The following is a 5,788-nucleotide window of genomic DNA, read 5'->3' as shown; positions in this document are numbered from 1 at the left end:
ACTTCAAATCCTGTCCCTAAGATTGTTAAGATATTAGAGACGAGGCTATGGTGCTACTGATTTAGGCGCCAAGTCTTACCTTCAGAAGGGAGTAGGCACTTAGGAGCTCTAAATCCCTTCTGTCTGTAAATGAGATTTTGTCTCCTAAGTGCCTAAATCTTTTTGAAATGAGACATTGAGTCGAATGTCTTAGGTGTTAGCAATTTCAGCAGCACTCAATGCCTGCTCAATACTTTTAAAAAATCGGGGCCTCCTCTCCCACTGGGAAACTATGGCTTGGATATTCATCCACCATTCTCTGGGCCTCATGAAGTGATCATTACTTCTGTGACTTCCTCCGTGCTAAAGGCTGGCCTGGCCAACACATCCCCAGATGCCGCGCAATCACTAGTATGGCAACAGCGAGCATGTCATCCGTATAGCAACGGTCGGAGCAGCGCCCTTGGCTTCTGTGGCTGACAAGGGGAGAGACACTGAGTAGTGCAACAGCAGGAGGCTGTGTCTTCATGGAGCATGATCTTAGCGTATATAGAAGCTCCCGAGACGCATCTGGAGATATGCCTCGAAGCAGGGGTGTCAGCCTTACTCGCGCCACGCTGGTTCCTTCTCACCTCATCATGGTCGCACTATTCTAGCTGCTCTGCTAGCATTATGTACTTTACAACTCATACATCAGCTAGTACCATGGACTGGGACAGGCTTGCCCCTTTCCTCTAGTCTACACAGTGATAATGACCATAGCAAGCCCAAATCATCTACAGCTTGAAGGGGCAAGGAGGTAAAGGGGCTGTGCTGACTGTGGAAAACCTTGCAGAGAGAAATTGTTCTTTTGCTAAGAATATCACTCCGGTTGGCCTTTAATAAGGTACCCTCATTGGGTTGCATACAATGTAAAACAGGATTGTATTGATACTAGTCATACCACTAATATTTTTTTTTCATAAGAAGGTAAAAAGGACCAAAGATATAGTTATGTATTATACAAATTGATCAACTCTGTTGTTTACAAAACTGGTTGATTTCCAATGATTTGATTTTCAATGGGAATACATTTTTGATTTATTTTCAGACATTACCGTGTTTTCTTATCCTGTTCAAAACTTAGAGAAAATCAGTTTTGGATTTCCTCTCTGCCCTTTTTTTAACAGTTTCCTGCTTTTTTTCCCACTGGGGGTTAAAGAATGAGAGAGGAGGAGAAAAGGGGTGCGGGGGTGAGAAATCAAAAAAAAACAGAAATTTCAGAAACACCATGACTTTAGAGGTTTGTGAAAAACAAAATGGAAAAGATATAGCGATGCAAAATAAATACACTCTTTGAAAATCTAAGCTAGAATTGCTTTTAGGCCAGCAGTACTGGTATGTGTTCTGTAACAAGCATCGGCCACAGTGGGAACCCTGATCTCTCTTAGCATGGTTTGAGCTCTTGGTTGCTCCTTTAATCAGCAGTAAAAGTAATAATCTGGAAGACAGTGAAATTATCTGTCTGCATTTTCTCAGGGTTCTCGGCTGCAAGTGGTGTGATTGCTGGTGGCGATCTAGGAGCACACAATGCTAGGTGCTCTTGTCGTGTAGTTTGATCCTCCCATGGTTAGGGCAAACAGACTTTTGTACATTTTTTGTAAATAAACAAGATTGCATCAAAGACACAGGCTCCACGCAAAATGTCTGAACTGGAAACAATCTGCAAGACCTTGATTTTTGGCTAACTGCTCAGGACAAAAGAATAATATTTTAGAGCTGTCATTAATCCAATTAACTCAGACAAATAAGTCAATTAAAATAATCCTATAACACGTCTTAATCATCAAATGTTAAGAATAATAGATTATCCACGTTATATTTTATTATAGAAGTGATGGAAAGTTTTTCTAACATTTCAAATATATTGATTTAAATTGCAACATATTAAATACCAAAGTCAATTGTGCTCCATTGTTTATATTATTATTAATTTAGTATTAATGATTTAAATTATAGTACTAAATAGTTAAACCTGCCACTGACTTCTATTTTTATATTTAACACTATTCTCTTGTGATTGTGATTTTTTTATTCCTCATGATTAAGGACCACAATACTGTTTTGTAATTAGTGCAGCCTAAGATAAAAATCCGCCATACCTCTTGCGCTTGTTCTGATAGAACAATTACGATCCCAGAACTCGAGTATAAACGCAGCAGCTGAGTCCACGAGGCCATGTTTCAAGAGATAGTACAAATATTTTCCTGAGCTTCAGTTGTTCTTTGTTGAGTATGACACTGATGGATAGCTCTATTTTTATGCCGCAGTAAAGAAATCCAAGAAAACATATCTCCATCAGCACTTCGGAGGTTCAACCAGCGCGCCTACCTGGCTTACTGTCTTCGTCCAGCTGAAGATCCCCTAGATAATTTTCAATTATAGAGAGTATATTTTATTATTTTGTGTACAATATGAGTGTCAGTCATTGGGAGCCTTTATAGTGTCATGGGATCAAGAACAATCCACATTAGTTAGGCTGGCTGAGGGGTGCTCCAGGCGTTAATCAAAAACCAGATGACCAGAACACGGATATCAAGATGAGACCCAGCAAGGGGAGGGTACAGCACAACATACTCGGTCCTATCAACAGAGGAGTCGAATAGTGGTATTCTCGACGAACACCCAGGCCAGCCTAGTTGTTGTCAAGTTTTTTTTGTGCACATCACTGGCAAAGGGAGATCGTTTTAGAGGTGGACTTTGAATGGATAATGAGTATCGTTTTTGGAAGGTGTTTATTGGGAGCACATCTCCCAGAAAATATAAGATCGAAACGTTCCTTTCCAACAACAGTATTAGACATCTCCGTTTCCCCCCGCCCCCCCCCCCCCCCTCCCCCCCCAACACATTCATTCCCTCCTACCACAGGAAAACAACCCTGATTGCCAGAATAACTATCAACGCGTGACATGATCACCGGCCCCATAATCTTGCGCGTGGCATCGCTATTAGACAACCCTACGACTGCTACCCCGTCATTGATGCCTCGCCTTCAGATCTTTTTTCTACCAATACTTATTTTTTTTTTTTTTTTTCATTTCCTCCTTTTTTCAAAATATTCCAAATTGGCCGCCAGATAAAAGAATAGTGTAATTTTTTTAAAAATTATAATAATAAGTTAAATTTTAAGCGAATACCCGGATCCCAGATCCTACCCCCAACGACAGGTAATCTCCTTATTTCAGTTACCCCCCGCAAGAACTAGGACATGTAGTCATACCAGACCGTTGAAGGGCTGAATTGTTTGGGGCAAGCCCCCTCCAACCACAGGACACAGCCTTCCTTCTATCTCCAAATACAAGCACCCCAAGACACTGAGTAAAGGAGTAGAACTGTCAGCTGAGTAGTCAGTATCAGGCTGTATCCTCCATGAAACCAGCCACTAGAGGATGACAGCACCTAGGAGACCATCGTGGTTGCACTGGATTGATAAATAGGGCTGCCAGAAAATGAGGAATTCTTTTTGTGAAAAACAGAGGTTCAATTTGTTTTCGTCACACTGGCAATGAAAAAGAGCCTTTCAAAAGAAAGAGTTAGATACACCACAGATAGCACAGTGGTTAGGGCACTTCACTGACGGTGTGAGAGGTCAACGTTCAAGTTCCTGCTCTTCCAGAGTGAGAGGAAGAACTTGAAAGAAGGTCTCCCACATCACAAGATGAATAACTCTAACCACAGGCCACTGATATTCGGGATAAGCCTGCCCTCTTTCTTACCAGAAATCCATCTGGCCCTGAAATAACCATTCTCAGCCTTCCACTTGAAACTATCACTGAATACTGAATATGGCTTCTGCAAACATTTTGGTCGGTGAAAGGTATTTTTAAATGAAAAGTGTTTTTCTAACATTTTTTGTTCAGTTTGATTGAGAAGGGCCCTCAAACACAGGAGACCTAGTTTCTGCTCCCCTAACTGGGAAACTTTTCAATTGCCATATGGCAAAATGTCGTGTTTGGATTTTATCATTTCAGTGTGTTTTGTTCTGGGTTTTATATTATTATTGAAATAGCAATTGGATATTATATATATTTAATATTTACATTATAGTAAATAATGTTTTTTGGACTTTTCAAAAATGACACATTTCTACCTACAAAATGAATGAACAAAAATTCCCTGATCTGGAGCAAACATTTTATCTGAATAATCATTCTCAGGAAATTTTGAATTTCATCCAATTGGAGGAAAACAATATTTCTGTTTTTTTCCGTGGATGGAAAGTCTGTGTTGCGAACATCTGTAAGCATTGACGCTGAGCTTGCCCAGATAGGACACGGCAATAGAAATCACATCTGGCATCTGGGCTAACGTTCCATCCATGGAAGGCGGGTACTCTAACAGAATGGGGAGCCTCCTGAGATTCCCGCTCCTATATCCACCATCACCTCATTTTTTGCTGGTGACCTCCTTCATGTTCTCACACATCACTCCCTCTACTCACTTGCTGACAGCAAAAGCCAGAGGCTCCATCTCCATCCCAGGCCACTGTTTTACCCCTCAGGTGCTCAGCTCCTCAGGGGACAAGGGAATGTGGCCTCTCAGAAATGCCAAAGCAGGATATTTGGAGCTACAGCTGCCCAGCTCTGGTATGAAGACCCTGGATCAACACACATGCTATACATACTGATACCCCACCAAGCAAGGAAAGACCGTGTCAATTATACAGCAGTTCCCTCTCCTGTCTGTGCCGCACACCCAGGGCCGGTGCTACCGTTTAGGCAGCCTCAGGCAATTTGCCCTAGGAAGGGCGCCAGGATTATTCGGGGGGTGGCATTTTGCCGGGGGGGTGGCAGGCAGCTCCGGTTGACCTGCCGCAGGCATGCCGGCGGACAGTCGGCTGCTCGCGCTGCTCCGGTGGACCACCCGCAGGCAGTGATTGATTCACAGATTCCAAGGCCAGAAGGGACCATTGTGATCATCTTGTCTGACCTCCTGCATAGCATGTGCCACCTCACTTCCACAACTTGATTCCTGTTTGAACAAATAGTCTGCAAATAGTCTGGAGGTTAGTCTTGGTCAATTCTTGGCCTCAACTTCTTTCTGTGGCAATGAGTTCCACCTTTGCTGGTGTTGCTGGTGTTGTTGTGTTTTGGTTTATGAAACTTTTGGAAATTTGGAAATTTGAAATTCTATTGTGCCCCTCTTTGTGACCTTGAACATAGACACACACACTTATTCTTTCCCTTTCTCCACTCTGTAACTTGTGAAAATGTTTCTCACTTTCCCCAAGTTCAGAGGGAGCTCCCCAGGGTGAGCTATGTCCATCTCTAATTCATCTTGTGGTGCCTCAAAGGGCCATGTGCACAGGGCTGGCTTCACTCACCTGCCAAATTGCAGCCACCTCTGGGTGGAGAACAGCAGCTGTTCTGGGATTAGAGGAGAAGGAGAATCCTCTGGCTCACTTAATCATTTTCCTGCTGTTGGGGACCCCGCTCCCCAATACTGGCACACGGTTCGTTGTCTGACCGCGAGAGTGACAGGCAACACCAGCAAGGTCCAATCAAAAGCTCTTTATTGACAAGTGCACGCATCAATAGAGAGCAGCTCGTCTCCAGAGAGAACCACCTTGCTTCTTTACAACTAGCATATGATTTTATAGACAATTCCGTCGAGTCACAAATTATTCATTTAGCAGTCCAACCCCCTTTTACTAATTACTGAAACCCAAAATCTTCATTATGTATATATTTTTTGTTAAAACTAATTGATTAATATGAATAATACTGCCTTAACAATTACTACAAACAAGAATGATATGATTTATGTGAGT

This window comes from Chelonoidis abingdonii, chromosome 13, assembly GCF_003597395.2.
Source record: "Chelonoidis abingdonii isolate Lonesome George chromosome 13, CheloAbing_2.0, whole genome shotgun sequence".
NCBI lineage: Eukaryota > Metazoa > Chordata > Testudines > Testudinidae > Chelonoidis > Chelonoidis abingdonii.
This window is presented reverse-complemented; position numbering follows the sequence as displayed.